Raw genomic sequence first — 19,235 nt, forward strand, 5'->3', positions numbered from 1 at the left:
ACGGTAATTAGCCCCCCCTTTTGTTGATCAAAAGCAGCCAATGGTGAGCCGGGTCTCTCCCCCGTGGGGCGGGGAGTGGAGGGCTGCGGGAGGCGATTAGCCGTTCTTATTGGCTAATGAGCCGTTAAAGAGCCCGGGGAGGCGAAAAGGTTACGGAGCTGCGAGGCCGGAGAGGCTATTTGAGTAGAGGCTTCGCCGGTGGAAGCTTGAGCTGCCGTGCCGGCGCCTTCGCTCTTTTTTTTTCTTTTGGTTTGTTTCTTTTTTGTTTCTTTTTCGCCGGTGCTGCAGAGAGGCGAGGATCTGGCTGAAGTTGAGCTGGCTCCGCCAGGCTGTGCTGTGAAGGCGGCGGCGGCGGTGGCGGGCGGTGGCGACCGCGAGCAAAGCCGGTTCTTTGACTAGATGGCGCCACGTGGGAAAGCGCAACTGTGCCGTGGCCAAAACGAGCCATACAAAGGCGGGGTCGGATGGGAGTGGGCGAAGGGGCCGTTTCCCGGCAGCTGCCCGGTCAGCCCTCTTCCATTGCGAATCCATTGAGGACTGAGAGCTTCATCACCATATATTCTGTCTTCACACACAACACACACACACGAAGCGCATCGTGGCGGTCGCCCTCCGCCCCCCAAAAATAGCCAACCTCTGTTAAGCCCTAGGTTGTCGCGCGGAACCACTTTTGGCCAGGAGTTTGCGGTCCTCCGCGATCCTAGGCAAAAGGGTCTCGCTGAGCCCCGCCGGCTTTGTTATTAAGGCTGCAGGGACTTAGGAGTAAACGCTGTGACTTCCGACGAGCCTGTTCCCAGGCATTAGTAAGTTCTCTTTTAAGCTAGTATGTTGGGCTAAGCCGAAGTAATGAAGGCATTTTAGCAAACTCTCATTTTCTCAGTTACGAAGTTAGGGCTTATGACGGAGGTTTCAAAGCATCCCTTTCATCGGGACTGCTTGGGACCGTTACATTTCGGGTGCTAGACCTTGTCTTCCATATAAGGGGGTGGAGTAATCATCGCCCCACTTCAAGAGGAGCGCTGTATATTAAGTTTCCTCTGGAGCCCAATATGGACCTGGTAGCATCACCAACTCTTCACACACACACACACACACACACACACCATTTTCCCACAGACTCGAAGATTGGAATTTGGTAGACTTGCCTCCCTCCTTGCTGGAAAAAAGGGAGGAAGGAAGACAAACGTTTCTAAGTTGCTCAGTTAGAGGGGCACCTTGAGGTCTATATTTCCCCCCACACACACACTATTCAGAAGTAGAATCTACCTATCGTCTTCTGAATAGTCGCGTTCAAGGAGGTTCAGTAGGACCTTCTTTAAGGTCAAGGTTAGACTGGCAGAGACTTCTCTGAGATCCGGACCCTTCCTTCACTCCGGGAAACCCTGTCGCCCGCTGCCCTTGGTCTTCACAACAGTCCCCGAAGTTCTGTGCTACCTCTTGTCTCCTCCCCTGTAAGGCCTGCTCGGCTCCTATCTTGGAGCCATTCTCCAAGGTAAATTAAGAGGCGTTCGTTTGGGCCTCCCCTAAAGACAAAGAGCATAATCTGGGCCTGATCCGCCCGACATGGAGGGGACAAAGGCGATTTGATGCTTCCGAATGTATCTGCCCCTCACGAATTCCCCTAGACTCTCAGAGGTTCCCACACTTGGCAGCTTTAAGACTTGTGGACTTCAACTCCCAGAATTCTGGGAGTTGAAGTCCACAAGTCTTAAAGTTGCCAAGTTTGGAGACCTGTATCCTTCTCAGTCTCCAAACCTGAATGTCTCACATTTTTTTTCTCCCCCTCTTCCTCCTTTATCTTTGGTCGCAGGCCAGGATCTCTTCTTAATTGCCCCTATCTGTCGACCTTCTGGCACTTGCTTTGGAATCTGGGAGAAGGTTCCCTTTTCTCTTCCATTGTCTCCGATTCCCATTTATAATTAATTCAGTGTCTCAGAGCCCCACCACCGTCCCAAATGGAAAAGATCGTTTGTTCCGCTGAAAAACATTGCTTGTCGTAGTAGAGGCCAGAGTAGTAAACCTGATCCGCTGAAAAGGACCTAAGCTCTCGTTCGCCTTTGCGAGTCATTCATGAAGTTCCGTTCGGTTCTCTCGAACTCAGCTACTTTGCTTAAAAGCCGGGATGAAACTTTGTAGAGGCCATTTCTTCGGTACCTGATTTATCGGGTGTTCTAGTGTCACACGGGTATCGGTATTCCTGGCCCCTGCGGCTGGATCGACCCATTAAAGTGCTATCAAATTTTGGCTCTGGGTCAAGTGAAGTCAAGCTAAAGCGCGAGAGGCGATCCATTTGTCTCCAATATCACAGGAGAGGAAATTCACAGGTGTGAACAGTTTAAATAAAATAAAGCGGATTTGGAAGTGAAAGAGAAGAAGGGGTTGTAAAAGCGCAAGAAAAGTCCCGTGGCTGAATCTGAGTCTACATTAAATGTCTCTGGAGATGCTCCATTCTACGCGCTCAATAAGAAACTCGCCGCAGTTGTGTGAAAGCGTCCTTCTCCCTCCCTCCTTACAGAAGGGAAAATCCCATATTGCGCTAAAAGGCCTGAGATATTTTTCTGAATAATTTTATACGTCAGGTGTCACCTGAGAAACGGAAGGATTTCCTGTGCGTCCGAATTCGAACCGAGATCCCGATTTCCGCTTTGCAAGTCAGCCTCGGACTAACGATCCATGAAGAGCTGCTTAAAACGGGACTCCATCAAGTATACTTGAGAAAGAAATGCTATTTGCATGCGAACCGGATGCGCTGCTGGGTGTGTGGAGGTGGAAGCGAGTCCCGAAAAATTGCGAAAGGAGATGATGAAAATCTGTTTAAATCGGTTCCCACTTATTAATATTGTCATTCATTATAGTTTGGGGTTATATAGTTGGAGCAATTGACAATCCTGGAATTGTTTTTAAAAACGAAGGCTGGAAGCTTATTGTTTGTAAATGAAACACACAAATATTAGGAAACTAACGGCTTCTCTAAAATTAAAGAATACTTTCTTTTAAATTGTCTCCCTTTGTTGTAGTCTAAATGCTTTGGAATGTCGGATCTCCAAATCCTTTAAACCCGGAAAGTAGCATTTTTTTTCATGCTGCCCATGGCACGGGAAAAGGAAAAGGTGAAAGAGGGGCACGAGCGTTGTTTTCTTGTTGTCTTTGATCCTGGAAATTAATTATTCCTGTGACAGATTGAGATTCCGATTATTTTTAGCCTCTTTCTTAATTCTACCTAAAATGAAAATGAATGAGTTAAGCCTTCCTTAGCTGAAATAAGGCTTTAGGAGTTCTCGGCGATCTTTCTTTCTTTCTTTCTTTCTTTCTTTCTTTCTTTCTTTCTTTCTTTCTTTCTTTCTTTCTTTCTTTCTTTCTTTCTTTCTTTCTATTTTTTTTGCTTTGTTTTTTGAGGTTGTTTTTTTTTAAAAAAAAACAACACCAACTCTCAACTGAACTAAATCGGGCTGACTTCCGAGGACATGTGGTTTGAAATCCTGAACTGCAGGATTAAACAAGGCACTTAGTCGAAAATCCGAAGGGGTCGCCGACAGCCCCCTCTTGACCACGTTTCCTGGGGAAGAATCCCAGCGTCTCGTCTGCCTTCGACGGATTGCGCAGCTTTGAGTGACTTCTGTCACTCAAATAAAATTGTGAATAAAATTGTGAAGTCGAAGAAGCCGCCAACGGAGCCGTTCCAATTCCCTCAGGCACGGGAGGGCACGCCGCCTAACGGATTGCGCTGCCCGGGCGCTCAGAGTTGAACAAACAGCCAGGAGTTTAAAGAGAGACAAAAATCAGAAAAGCCGGAGGGAGGGAGGGAGGGAGGGAGGGAGAGAGGGAGAGAGTTGCCCTTCCAGCTCCAGAGTTTGTTTTGTCCTCTTCGCTCGGGCTGGGTAGATTTTGGAGCTGGCGCTCGAACTCGTCGAGAGGAATCGGAGCGGACCCCCCAAAAGTTTCTCCATCTTGATTGTGGTTGACAAGGGCAACAATAAGACTTCCACCCCTTCCTTCCCCCCCTCTCCTTGTCATAAATTGTGTTCTTAGACTGAATGAACTTTAGGACATTAGGAGTGGGTTTTTAAGCGGAAGGGTCCCGTTCACTTCAGTAGGAGTTTGACCCACTCCCAGCAAACCGTAGAAGGGAGAAAAAAAAAGTTTTCTCGCAGGCTGGCTAAGCGGTGTAGTTCGCTTGAGCATTTCTCCTTCGACTTCAGAGTACGGGATCTAAAAGGCTCCGCAGCCAAATTGCGAAGGCGGGCAAGTTCAGCACCCCCAATGCAGGGCAAAGAAGTGGGGGGACACTGCCCGAGTTCGGCCCTTGTTTTAACAAAATATACCAAAACTATGTGTCGGATGCAAACCTTGATGACCAGTGTACCAAGTCATTAGTTTTGGTTTTTTTTAAAAAACCTATATTAAAATTATTTCTCAACTCAGGGCTGGAGTCGACGTGAATAGAAGACCCATTCTGGTGCGTCTTTCTAATCTGGCTGTTTACATTTCACTATGCAAAAAAAAAAAAAAAACTATATATAGAAGGGTTTATATCAAACTGCACGCACGGGGGGCGGGGGAGATGGCGGATAGATTGTCTTGATTGCGCAACCCACAACATTACAAAAAATAAAAGCTTTCCTCCCCACCCTTCCCCCCATACTCTCTTTGGGCCAAGGAAGCGGAGGTTAAGATTCTCCCGGATCCCTCAAACTTGGCCGCGGGGAGAAGTTGCCGCTGTCATCGACAAAGCTGTTAATTGTGAACAGAGATTCCCTTGGAAGAAAAGCGCGGAGCTCCTCCGAAGTGCCACTGGAACGCTTGCGATTCGGGGAAGCAACAAGAACAAAGCTCACAGGAAGCGGAGAGAAGAATGCTCTATTCTTTCCAACTTGCTTCCCCTCCCAAATGAGGCCCATCAATCTTTCGCTCAATTTCACTCCAGGCTCAAGATGCCCCTTAAGGTGTTCCTTCTTTACAAGTTCGCTGCCGCCCTGCCTGCCTTCACTTAAACCCCACTGGTCACAATCGAGGGCGGTCGGAGTGGTAGATCCCGTTTCCACCCACCGCTGCTTCTGCTTCTGCTTCTTCTTCTGCTTCTCCCCTCCTCCTCCTCCTCCTCCTCCTTCTTCCTAAAAATCCCACGAGCCTGCTTAGAATGCCTTTCTCTCCCCCCCCAGCCCGTTTCTTTCGCGGGATGGAAGGGATTTGTATTGAATTGCCGGCCCTCGGCGTCTCCAGGACCTGCCAATAATCCTCCTCCACCTTTATAGAAACAGAGACCCGCAAGGATTTAGTGGCCCCCGAGGAACAAGCCTCTTCAGATCCTGTCGGGGCTGGGAGGAGTTCAAGGCGAGGGGGATCTTCTCCTCGGTTCAAATCTGCGCCTCTCTCTTGGCCCCCACTTCCCATGTAAGGCGTGGGAATCTAAGGAGGCCTCTCCCAGAGATGTGCACAACTGCTCCGGAGCCAACAGCTCACGTGAACCGGAAAGCCCCGGGCAAGCCAAGCGCTCCGCGTCGAGCGAGGCTGCTGGGGAAACTCGGCTGAGCTGACCCTGCGAGCAGCGAAGGCGGCGGATGCCGCTCGGCACCTGCTTTGGCGTTCTCGGGATGCGCGCTTCAACCCCTCCGCCCACGCCTGGCCGGCTCAATCAGGCGCGGAGTTGACTAAGGGGGACTCTCAGTCCCTCGAAGTGAGGCTTGATCCCCACTGATCTGTGTCTGGCGCGGAGCTTTTCGGCTCTGGAGGCGCCCACGACGTCGCTCCCAAATCGGTGCGAACAGCCAAGCGGCCTTGTTTTCCAATTCGGCTTCGAGACGTCACGATGGGAGTAGATTGTGCAGAAATTGCCAGCACTGGGGGAGACTAACCCTAGCTAGTTAAGTCGGTTCGGTCGTAGTTAAGGTTGGATGGGAGGCCCCAAGGAAATCTCTAGGTTGTCCTCTAAATTGGGGAAAGAGGAAAAAAAACTGCGAAAAAGGCAATGATAAGCAGTACCCTGCTAGATTCTGAAAAGTACATGTGCATGCCCATGAAGACACCTGGAATAGGTGACTTTCCTTGCTTTCAATGAAGCAAAGTCTATGAGCATTTCCATGCTAATGGTTTGTAGCAGCCATAGCATCACAGGCAGGCAGACATTCATCTTTACAGTGACAGCGCAAATGATACAGCAAGCCGGGGCTCTGCTTTTTGCATAAACATAGTAACACTCACTTAACGCTTTCCAAACAACTGTTAAAAGATCATCCTTATTGTATCTTCTCTAAACTTATGCGACTGTTATAGTAGCTACAACAAGGTCTTTTTTAAAAAATTAACACAATGATGGTGGGGTTATACTATTTAAAAATGTTGTAATTTTATAGGAAATGGCATTTGATATATCCAAACTTTTGACAAAACCAGCCAATTTGCCTGACAATGAATCTTATAGCTCTTCCAGCTGGGAAGCCAAACTTTTAATGTATGGAGGGGATAGGAAGGTTATGTTTGAAGTCATATTACAGGTGCAATTTCTTGGCAGAGAACACTTTTTTAAAAAATCCTTTCATTTGGGCCTCCACTCCCTTTTTCTCCTCCTCACCTGGTCTCTCAATTGGTGCAAACATCAAAGGAAATTCATTCCATGTTAATTCTGTATTTGGGGGGGGGTGTCAGAGGGGAGGAGAGCATCAAACTAAGAAATATGTTGGAGGGAGAATGTGGATCTGGGTGCTCTTTGTTCCTCAGGCATGACTCATTGCAAAAAGCTCACCATTCCCAAGTAGAACAAATCCTCCTTCTCACCTTCTTGATATTACACAGATTGGGAAGAGGCAGATCCGCCTATCCACCCGAGACATTTCTGAAGAGCCAACAAAGGCCTGGAAACTAAAACATATGAAGAATGAATTTGGGTTTGGCTAGAGGGGTGATAGCAGTATTCCAATAATTGAAGGGTACAATACATGATAGCAATGTTCCAGTAATTGAGGGGCTGACACAAAGAAGAGGGCATCAAATTATTCTCCAAAGCACCAGAGGACAGGACAAGAAACACTGGTCGGAAACTAATCAAAGAGAGAAGCAATCTGGAATTAAGGAGAAACTTCCTAACAGTGAGGACAATTAACCCGTGGAACAGCTGGCCTCCAGAAATCATGGTTGCACCACCACTGGAGGTTTTTAAGAAGAGTCTAGACCAGGACTGTCAAACTCCTGGCCCAAAGGCAGGATGCATCACATGCTGGCCACGCCCGGTTTAGCAAATGGGGGGGAAAAAGTCCCAATACGTCAAGTGACACAGCTGAGTTCGATGCCCCTGAGTTTGATGCCCCACACATGAGTTTGATGCCCCTGGTCTAGACAGTCACTTTTCTGAAATGGTATAGGTTCTCCTGCTTGAGATAACTAGAAGACCTCCAATGTCCCTTCGAGCTCATGCTATGCTATGCTATGCTATGCTACTTCTTCAACCATAAACATTTCACATTTGACCCCCTAGAAAACTACAGACTCTCCCATAGTAGGATGAGTCTATGACAATGCACCACATCCAACTCACCACAGGACAACTCAACCATGAGACAGGAGTATTCAAGAAATATTGAAATATATTCCAGTATTCAAGAAATACTGGAATAGAATCATTAAAGAAAGCAACGCCAAAGGAGGGACAAAATGAAATGTGAATGACAAAAATCAAAATATTTTAAAATTATTTTAAGTAATTAAATTGAGTTGTTGAATTGTCCCGCAGCAAGTTGTCCTATGGCAAGTTGTCCCTCAGTGAGTTGACTGTGGCGAGTTGGCCCATTCTGAATAGGACTGGGTTGCTCACTTTTAGACAGTCACTTTAGAAACAGTGACCTGTGGTATGTATATATTTTTTCCCTGCAGTTTTATTCCAGGAGTTGATTAAGAAACATTAGAGACAGTTTGGTGTAGTGATGAAAGAGCTAGCCTAGAAACCAGGAGACTGTTGCCTTCTAGTCCAGTTTTAAGTGTACAAGCCAGTTGGGTGACTTTGGACCAATCACTCTCAGCCCAGTCTACCTCATAGGGTTGTTGTGTGGATCATAGAAGGAGGAAGAAGTATTATATATGTTTGTCACATTAAGTTCCTTCCTAACTAAATCCAAAAAGAAACTTATCAGGGAAGATGGATCCAACTAAACAAATATTTTAAATGTATTGTCCTATGTGCAGAGAGCTCTTCCTCTCATGGAAGAAGCATTTAAATCAGGAATTGTCACCCAGGCACCAAATGATCTAAACTTGGCAAGTTTAAGACTTGTGGACTTCAACTCCCAGAATTCCTGAGCTAACATGTCTAGAGGAGGAATTCTGGGAGTTGAAGTCCACAAGTCTTAAAGCTGTCAAGTTTGAAGACCCCTGATCTATACAGAGGATTCTGCTGTTCAGGAAATCAGTTGAATAGTCACTGTCTTCAGCTATTGTAAACCTCTCTGGCATGTATGCTGACATACTATAATGATTTTGAGATGATGTCAACTTCTGTACTATAAAACCAAATACCACAAGCAAAAACCATACCTATCAGCAGTAGATGAAAAGTCAATAAATGAATCAAAGTATTTTTTTTAAAAAAAATTGATATTTCCAAATCTCCAGTGATAAAATAAAGAACATATGAATTTTAAAATGTTCGTTTGGGGGCTAGACTGAGATGCATATAATTGGATTTTATCAAAAGTCTAGCATGGTGCCAAAGCAGATGTAAAAGAAATTCAACTCCTGAAATTTCATGGACTTGTAGCTTTCTTGCAAAAATGCAGCGTTCTCATCCAAAACGTAGATTAAAGCAATTTTAGTCTATAGTTGGGAATAGGTTCTTGGAGAAGACAGTAGAATTTTGCTTATGAATGTGTATAGACTATCCATTCGTTAACCTAGAGTAGTGAAAACAATTCTGTACTTTGTGAACCAAGGTAATTTCAAGATGCAATCTGTCATTCACCCTTCATGTGTTTCCTATAAGAAATAAAGCCCGGGGCACCTTTTCTCTATTCAACTGTTATCCTTTGTTGAATTTTTCATTCATTTCCAGTTCTTTCCTGGAAAATGTAGTTTACATATCACCCCAGTTTTGGGCCAATAAAGGAAAAGAGATGGAGAGGATTAACTCTCTTAGGTGGGGGGTTGTTTGACAGGCATTGGGCCTTCTTGCAAGACTTGACCTAATCAATTGTCTGAGTCCCTTCAGTTTATATAGCTAACCTCTTTTTTGCTTCCTCAAAATCTATTCATCAGTAAAACATTGTAGGCATTAATTTTCCAGGTCGTCCTTGATTTACAAGCACAATCGAGCCCAAAATTTATCTTGCTAAGTGAAACATTTGTTTAAGTGAGTTTTGCTCCATGTTATGACTTTTCTTGCCACAGTTGTTAAGTGGATCACTGCAGTTGTTAAGTCAGTAACATGGTTGTTAAGTGAATCTGGCTTCCCCCCCCCCTTGACTTTGCTTGTCAGAAGGTTGCAAGAGGGGATCACATACCCCAGGACCCTGCAACCATCATAAATACAAACCAGTTGCCAAGCGTCTGAATTTTGATCATGTGACCATGGGAATGCTGCAGTGGTAGTCATCAATTTTTTCTTGTCTTGCCTTTTGGTGCTTTGGAAAATAGTTTGATCCCCCCCTCTCATCTTTTTGTAGGAGATCCTCAAATATGGGAACAGTGCTATCGTGTCTCCCCAGTCCTTCTTTTCATTAGACTAGTCATCCCCAATTCCTGTAACTGTTCTTCAAATCTTTTAGCCTCCAGCCCCATAATCATTTTTGTTGCTCTTCTCTGCACTCTTTCCAGAGTCTCAACATCCATTTTATATTGTGGTGACCCGAACTGGTCCAAGTATGGTCTTACTAAGGCTTTATTGAAAGGTACTAGATCTTGATTCTATCCCTCTATTAATGGAGCCTAGGATTGCATTGGCTTTTTTGTCTGCTGCTGCACACTGTTGGTTCCTATTTAAGTGGTTGTCTACTAGGATTCCAAGATCCCTCTTGCAGAAATTACTGACATTAAGCTAAGTTTCATCTATACCTATATATTTGGGATATCTGTGACCATTTGTCCCATGTTCCATTACTCTGAAGAAACTCTCTTAGGAATATAAAGGGGTAAAATTATTCAATTCTTCCAATTTTAAACAAAACAGGGAGGAAAAAAAATAACAAGGAGGAGGTCATACTACTCAGAGGCACCCTAAGAAAGTAAAAAACAAAATCAAAATGGTAAGCATGACCATGTGACTGAACCTCCATCCCTTTGTATGTGCACATATAAATGGATGGGGGGATTTGTGCCATGTATTTTTTGTAACATGACACCTGCCATCCAGTGGTGGGATTTAGATTTTTTTTTACTACTGGTTTTCTGGGTGTGGCTTGGTGGGCGTGGCAGGGGAAGGATACTGTAAAATCTCCAGTCAGAGGTGGGATTTGCCGGTTCTCTGAACTACTCAAAATTTCTGCTACCGGTTCTCCAGAACGGGCCAGAACCTGCTGAATACCATCTCTGCCACCATCCCCTAGACACACCTCTTCTTCTTTGCAGCAGCAGTTTGTTGCACCTCTTCAGTGGGTATTGCCCTTAGGTGGCTTCCTTTCTGAGCACAAATTAGTTAGTGGCACAGTTGATCGAGACCTGATTTTTGGCTGATCACTTTACACAAGATCAATTCTTGTAGAAGATATGGAACTAGGAAGGATAACTTTTCAGATTTGGAACACAACTTCCTATTGTGGCATGTCACATCTTTGAAAGTGCTCATACACAAGACACTAACTAGGTAATAAGCATGCAGCCATCTGGTATTAGAGCTGCTTATCAGTTTTCCATACACTACTATTATCTTTCCAAATTAGTGTTTTGATATCCACAAAACTCAGACATGGTGAATTATGCAGAAGGATGTCTGTCTGATCTGTTGCCTGTCCCTTTTCTTCCATGGGGAGTGGCTCGCTCAGAATTATGGAAGAAGTTGGGGTCCATTGCATTTGGATGGCACCAAGTTGCAGAAAGCTATCCCTCTGCATAATGACCAAGGACTCATTTTCCCCACAACCATCCATTCTAAAATTGAATGAGTTAAGTGATAAAAATACCAGTTGAAAACACATCTAATGCTAGCCAACAATTTTTAAAACTAGTGTAGGTTTTATTGAGCACATAACAATAACACAAAAACAAACCAAGCATGTTCTAGCTTAGTGTTATGTGCAAATCCGGCTCTTGAGGATGCCATAGCAAAATTACTTGAATAGAAAAGTTGCTCCATTTTCTCTCTGATTATTTCATAGAAAGGATGACTTTTATTTTGATAGCTGAAGTACAATTGTGTCTCCTTAGCCTTTTTTGCTGACTTTGTGGTTGCCTCAGGCACCTTGAGGTACAATTGTGGCTTTCTCCTCATTGTGACTGTCATGTGTAAATTAACTCTGGGTTTATTTTGAGCTGTGGCCATGTCTGGCCTCAGAGGATCATTTTAATATTGGTCCTTAACTGGTTTTCATTGGTTGATTTGAGAGGAGGTATGCTCTTCCGCTTCATCATAAACATCTCACCGTTCCATCTTCTCTTCCAAGGACCGGAAGCCATTAGACTTTCCCCCTCCTTCCCTGCTGGAAAGTTTTAATCTTCTTTTTACAATCACCAGTCTTTGTTGGCTCACAGCCATTTGGCTTGAATGGGAAGGAGCATTTTCAAGGGTTCCAAGGAGAAATGAGTAGGAGTGATGTGACAGAATGGAGGGAAGAAAGAAATGTGGGCTGGATGTCAAAGAAAGTTTTTAGTGAGATGGATGGAGTGTGGATGCTGCCTGAGGGGAGGATTAGAGAATCAAAAAGTAGGAATATTTAGAACAGCTCTGGAGAACAGGAGGACACAGAAGAACAATTGTGGTTGACTGCAGGGGGGGAAATGGGAGGCTGTGGGTGCGAACAAATAAAACAAATGATCTTTCTTCCTATTTATATTTCTCGAGTTCAAGTGCATGATTTTTGCAGTTCAGAAAGAGTAAGGAACAAAACCTTTTGTGAATTTAACATGGAGTTTGTGTATGTTGAAATGATGTTCTTTCCAAGACTTATGTATACTTTCTCCAGTTCTAGTGCTTTTATACTTCAGAATTCCAGCCTTACTATATGTAATTAGGACTATGTATTTGGAAGATTGGTCTAAATGAAGCCATAGTTTAGGAAATTAACTCATTCTGCACTTTTACATGCTATGCAGCATGTAATTTAGATTTTCAGGTAGATTTGCAAACATGCGAAGCTAAAATGTGGTTCTTTAGCTCCGTTGTATGTTACCCAATTTCTATTCCCTTTAAAAGAATTCCCACCATAAAGTAAAGCAAAGCATAAGACAGAAACTTAGAGCTGACTCTTACCTGTTTTTTCTTTAGGAATAACACTTCCTTAGAAGTAACAGGCTGCTGGATTTAGATCAGTGCATAGGATTTCATCATGAATGTCATCTGCGTGAAAGACTGCATGACGAATGATTTGATCTTTATTTATCAGCTATACTGATGTATGTATTGCTGTGGTGCTAAGCCAGACTTAAACAGAGTGCATGGCATTTAGCAATATTAGCCCCCTTCAGATTTTCCAACTTTGGAATTTGTGGCTGGCCTTCAAACTATTGCAGCTCCATCCTATTGGCATTATAGGTTTAAAGGCTTCACAGCCAGCAACCTCTTACCTTGCACATTTCCCAGGTAATTACAGATTAGAACAGGCTAATTTTTATTTTTGCAAAGCTGTCTGTGTTTGTTATTATTGTTTCCTAGGTTGCCCCTTGCATAAATACATATGCAAAGCTCTTTGATCTGCAGACATAATGACACAGATTTATCAAATGTTTGCATTATTCTGTCTTTTTTTTTCTTTTTCTTTTTTTAAAGATCTAGGTTGATTTATGGAGTGCAATTCTCCACTGCCCTGCGTCTTTTGAAATATGAAGTGTTGGGGAATAGCTAAGATAATATTTAATATCCTTCCAAGAAGCCTTTGCATTTCCTAACAAATGAAGTACAACTTAACCAAATGGCTCTCATCTGTTTAGCCTCTTTTTTTTTTTTTTTTGCCAAACAAATTAGCACTAGAATACCAGGGAGAGAACATACAACATAGCCTCTCTAGATGACAGAACATAGACAATTATTAGCAAGGGGAAAACAGGGGCTGAAAAGGCTCCAGCCTGGCTTGAGCAGATGTTTTCACATCTCCTGTTGGATCCTGCAGTGAGGGAGACCCCGGAGGACACATTACCACAGCCTTTTGAAGTGGGCAGGAAGGAAAAGCGGCTTCAATGTTTCATTTAAATTCGTTCCATGCAAGGCTAGCATATTGCTGCTTGAAGCTCATTAAGACTACCATAGCAAATCGTCCTTCATCTTTAAAAAGTGCTTAAGTCTGTTTATGTCAAATTTGACATTTCTTCAAGCAAAACTGAATGGCAATAAAGCAAATACATCGCTCTGCTTTGAGAAAATAATTTGAAAACCACCCACCCAATCTTATTCCTAGAATATCAGAGTCAGCTTCGCCCATTCCTCCTTAAATGTTTTTATGACTGGACATTCTACAGCTTCTCCGAGTAATTTTCTTTCAATAGTACAGAGTTTTCCAACAACTCATTTATTCCAATCTTATGATGAGATGCTGCATACTTCATTCAAAATATCCTGGAAGGATTCTTACAAATAAGAAACTGGCAGATCAGGAAAGAATGGAATGACACTGGGATCTGGCTTTTTATGCCAAGAAAGATTCATTGGCACGAACTTTTCAGCTTAGAGTGTAGGAAGGTTTTTGTTTTTTTGTTTTGCTAAATCAATCCATCAGTCAGTCTAGATCAGAATTGTTACACTGGGAGGCATAAGCTCTTCTGGAAAAGCACCTAGGAAATGATCGGAATTCTTTGGCCCATAAATCTGTGCCCGCATGTGTGCGTGCACACACACACACTTTTTACATTTAAATTGCATCCTTTTTCTAAATGGGCATGCAGCAGTCTGAACACAAATCAAATGTTAAAATTAGCAGCCATGTATAATATTATGATGTCACTGGAATGGTTGTGATGCCTACTTCCTATCTGAAATGAACCACTGCAGGCAAGAAACGAAAAAAAAAAAAAAAAAAAGCATTAGTGAAAGCACCATGTTTTGTGTTTTGCCACTATCTTCTTCAGATGCTTCAAATAAAACTTCCATGGAATGGAGAGTGCTTTAACTACAGGAGAGAGCTCTGATTGGTCTCTTCATCCCTTTTTTGAGGTTCCCCGGTTTCTCTTTCTACGTCTTATATATTCCATAATGTCAGCTCTCTCCCCTTTTTACTTTAATCTTCTTTTTCAATACGGTGACCACAACTGGACCCAAGACTGCACTTGAGACCTCATCTGTGCCAAATCAAATAACACTGTTATCTTCTCCTGTCTGGCAAGCGGGAATGCTGTTGAAACAACTGCAAGTAGTTTGTGTTGTTTTCCAAGAAATACTATATTGCAAGCTTCACTTCAGATTTATTCTGTGACTTCTAATTTCTTCTCAGTAATGCTAGAACTTAGACAATCTTCCTCCCCGTTTGGTAATTATACATTTAGTATTCGTTTCCAATGTGTCATGTTGAATGCTTTTCGTTGTCAAATTTCATTTTCTTATTTTCCATTATAATACATAACACCACATTGCTCCCAAGTTTACTTAAATAAATCCAGATCACTTTGTTTGATCTCCTGTTGTAACTGTTTCCCCTACTTTCAACACCATCCAGTCTTTTAGTTGCAGGCAAAAGGAATTCGTCTTTCATTCCATTTCATGATCCAGAGTTCAGCTGAAAATATGTTTTCTTTTTCTTTTTTTTCTTTTTGTGAAAACCAAACAAGAATCCTGAAGTAGCCAAACCTCCCTAATGCTCCCAAAGAATTAAAATGAAGTGTTAGATAGATTAGAGGAAGTGGTCACATTTTGGCCTTAATTAACAACATGCAGGTTCCTGGAACCAACTTGTCTACAAATTGCCTACAACTTAATATACTCACTGGGTGATTAATGGAGCTTGGTTCTTGGCATTCCAATTTCCCTAGGTATAAAATACAGATGTAATGATAATACCATAATAAATGTGTTAGTTTAGTGTATTTTTTCAGAAAGTATTAATATGGGACATGATACTCCTAAAGCTAATGGCTTGTTGAGTTATTACAGTGAGATAAACAAGGGCTAGTTGGTTATCAAGGTCTGTCTATCTATCTATCTATCTATCTATCTATCTATCTATCTATCTATCTATCTATTATCTATCTATCTATCTATCTATCTATCTATCTATCTATCTATCTATCATCTATCATCTCTCTCTCTCTAAATTTATAGGGAGTCATCTTACCTGAAGATAACTCATGGATGGAATGGGATGCTTTAAACTGGATATCTGCCCTGAGCAGAGTCTTGGAGTTTATGGCCACAGTGGCTTCTTCCAATTGTATGTTACTAGGCTTTGATAATTCTACCACCATTCCTATTAATGGGACTTATAACCCAACACATGGACAAGGCATTAGATTGGATGATTGACAGTAGCTACCCAGGATTTTGGACAGGAGTCTTTCCCATGTTGCTATAAACATTTGGTGTTCAGGAAACTTCTACAAAAGTGGAACTTCCATTTTCATTTAGTTTCTTCAGAAAAATGAGAGAAAATAAAATAAAATAAATGCACACACTGAATGAAATGAGCAATACAATGGGCACTTCCTGTTTTAAAATTTTCTCTAGAGGCACATCCAAACTTCCACTAACCCAAATTGTCATTTTCAGGCCCCCAAGCCCTCAAAAGCATTTAAAAGTGATCGATGACTGTGTACATTTCTGCCAATAGGAAATATTAAGAACCAGGAATGAAAAATCACTGCTTCATCCAGTTGGTCTTAGGTTCTGCACAACAAAAGTCGCCTCACCCGCATTCCAGGCAAAAAGAAAACAGGCAAGAAAAGAAACATAATCTCAGCCTGGCACTTTTCACTGAAACTACAGAATGCTTAGTTATATTTGAAAGCATTCAGATTTTTTTATTGGTATCTGATTAGTTAGTGAAATCAGTATTCTGTAATGGGTAATTGATGTCGGGAAACTTCAATGTACTGTAACTATTTTGCTAATGAGCTTACCACATTTACCAGAGTTATTCAAATTAAGGAGAAACTTTGCACAGAAATGTAGTGTATTAAACATAGTAAACTGAGGTTGCTTTTCTTCATGAAATAGTAAGGTGATAACATCATGTCATGGCTGTGCCTCAGCAGTACTATGTCTTCTATTCAGATTTTGGTTGTTTAAAGTGAGTGGATTAGTTTTGCTCTCTAATAATGGTGTGTAGTCTGGCATAAACGAGTTGAGGAGAACTACATAATCCATTGGAGACAGTGCAGATACTTTAGGTTTGTGCGCCAGGGATGTAGTTTCTCACTTTCTTAATTTAAGGCAAATACTATTGTTGCTACTACACATACTCCATTCAGTATGGGTGGAGACATTGTCCATTATTAGTTTTCTCCCATTGAAACCATAGTCTCTCCTTGGAAGAAGAGACCATTCTGTTACATGGTTTCTGGGATACTATTGCAGGACTTAAGACTGCTCTTTAAATTAGATTGATTTAATTTCTATGTATATAAATGAGTGCAAAAAAGTGACTTAGATATAGTATGACCAAGTATAGCTATTTTAATTCTGGACCCTACATTGGAAAATGCTGCAGAGTAAATGAAGGTGTAGATGAAACTAAGTAAAATTTCTGTCTGTTTTTTATTGGTTTGTATCACACTTTACAGACAATTAAGAAACATATGTTTATATTTTTAAAGTCTATAGATGGTATTGGGAATATTGAGACTTGATGATATTTAAAATAGCAATTAAAATTATGCTATGGTATAAACTATTTTGTACTCATAACATATTGAAGTCATAAACAAGGCTGGCTTATAAAGTGAGCAAGCTTCTGTTTCTGTGGTTAATCCTTCAAAAGGTTTCACCCTAAGGTTATTTCTGATTGGTTCAAAATGTTTTCTCCATTGCCAAACTCAGATGATCCCCTCCATTTAGCATTCCAACTTGCACCACACTGCCAGCAGTTCGATTCTGATTGGCTCAAGGTTGACTCAGCTTCCATCCTTCCAAGGTCAGTAAAATGAGAACCCAGATTGTTAGGGGAAATATGCTGATTCTGTAAACAACTTAGAGAGGGCTGTAAACACTGAAGCATTACCAAAAGTCTAAGTGCCACTGCTAATAAGACATTTGATTCTCTGTGATACTCCTTAGTGGAAGTCATCTTCCCTGCTTTTGTTCCTAGGAAAACAATATTACTCCAGGCAGCAAGAAAATGTGTTTATAGAAATGAAAAGTAGTAACTCTAGAGTGCCAAAGATATATGCTGTTACTAGATGAGCAAAATGTTCATAAGATTACTAGCAATTTTTATTAAAAAAATCAAATGGCTCAATGTGGGAGCCAAGTAGCATTTTGATACCAAGGACCAAGTTTAAACAGAATTGACTTCTTGTGAATGAAGCTCAGCACAAATGTTCTGTATTGCATAAAAATCAGTTAGCTCAGCACCTTTGCACTAAACAAAGCAAAGAGGAGTGAAAATAAAATTATTGTATTGCAGTTATATCTGAGAAAATTCATTATAACAATAGGAAACCTTCTCGAGTATGAATTGAAAAGTTACAATATGAGATTGGTATTTCCAATCTCACAGTGGAAGACTGAAAGTAAATTCCAAGTATTAAATATATTTGACTGTTCAAACTGAGGATGTTCCATATATAATTGCAATTTGTATAATAATTAGTAGATAGAATCACTTTTTTTTAAAAGTAGTTATTTCAAGTTCTTCCTCATTTCAAGTTCCTCCTTGTGACATTATACAAAGGCTTGGAAACTTCACTAAAGAGCATTGTCTGAACTAGTGAAAGGTTTAGACATCAGCAGCTCATTGTAAAATGGAAAAGGATTGTTGTTTAGCACCCAAGAGATGAACCTCAATTTTAGGCAGAGTTTTTACAACAGAACCAGTGTAAAAACTAAATAGAAGTCAAGTTGGGTTAAAAATAGCCCTTGCTTAATATTCTTCAGAATGGGAACTGAAGCACAGTCCTTCAGTTTTCATACACCTGTATGAAAAGATGTGTTTTCAAACAGCATCATGATCAATCTTGATAAAAATTGATTTATAGAGGGGCTCTCAGTTTCCTCCAAAGCCTCATTTTGGAATTTTAATTGAAAGCCAACCTTAAACAAATAAAAGTGGTATAAAGAGTTCTTCCTGGGTAATTGGAATATTTTTCTATCATGTTATGTGATTTATTTATTTAGCATATGGCATACAGTGTCAGAGAAATCTACAAATGCTAGACACAATGCAGTCCAGACCACTTAAAATTACTGCGGTAGTTCATTCTGTTCAGCTCTTGCATGCCTATCCTTTTAGCGCAGGGGGCAAACTGGCTTACACCAGCTGACTAGTAGTGCTCAGGTTTCTGCCTCTTCCAGGCTATTCGGCTGGTCTCCTCTTGCCTCGTGTTGCATTGCCTCACATCCGTCCAGGTCCAACACTGGCTTCTGCTCTCCGCACACATGAACGCAATGAGATTTTTCCCACTGAAGTGGTACCCAATTATCTACTTGCACTATTGCATGCTTTCGAAATGCTGGGTGGGCAGAAACTGGGGAGCAAGCAGCAGAACTCACTTCATTAAGCCGTCAAGCCACCACATTCCACTAACTTATGCAATATGATGTATTGATCAATCTGGCCTGGAACCATTTTGTCAGTCAATACCTTCTGTTGTACAAGCAAATTAATAAGTTTTATGTAAAGATAGCTGACATAACATTTGCTAGTCAAACCATCTTAAGAATCATTTGAGCAAAGAGATATATTTGTCTTTCAAAATATATAAATAATAGGGAGGAATTAGTCCCAAAATATCAGAGAAGGCAGAAGCAAATGGAAATGTGGCTGTTTCATTCATACAATATAACATTGTTGTATTGGGACAAAACAGGTCATTTAAAAGCAGGTTTGTATAGGAAGCAGTTTATAGCTGTCCAAACATAGTGGTTCAAGAAACAGTAGGTCATTTGTCCCAATATGGGACAAGTATAGCTTAGGTTTATAGATAGATATAGTTATCTCAGATACGATATTGTCACAAAAGGAATT

This window comes from Notechis scutatus, chromosome 2 (assembly GCF_049901735.1).
Source record: "Notechis scutatus isolate UNSWTSFEM ecotype Mainland chromosome 2, rNotScu1.2, whole genome shotgun sequence".
Classification (NCBI taxonomy): domain Eukaryota; kingdom Metazoa; phylum Chordata; class Lepidosauria; order Squamata; family Elapidae; genus Notechis; species Notechis scutatus.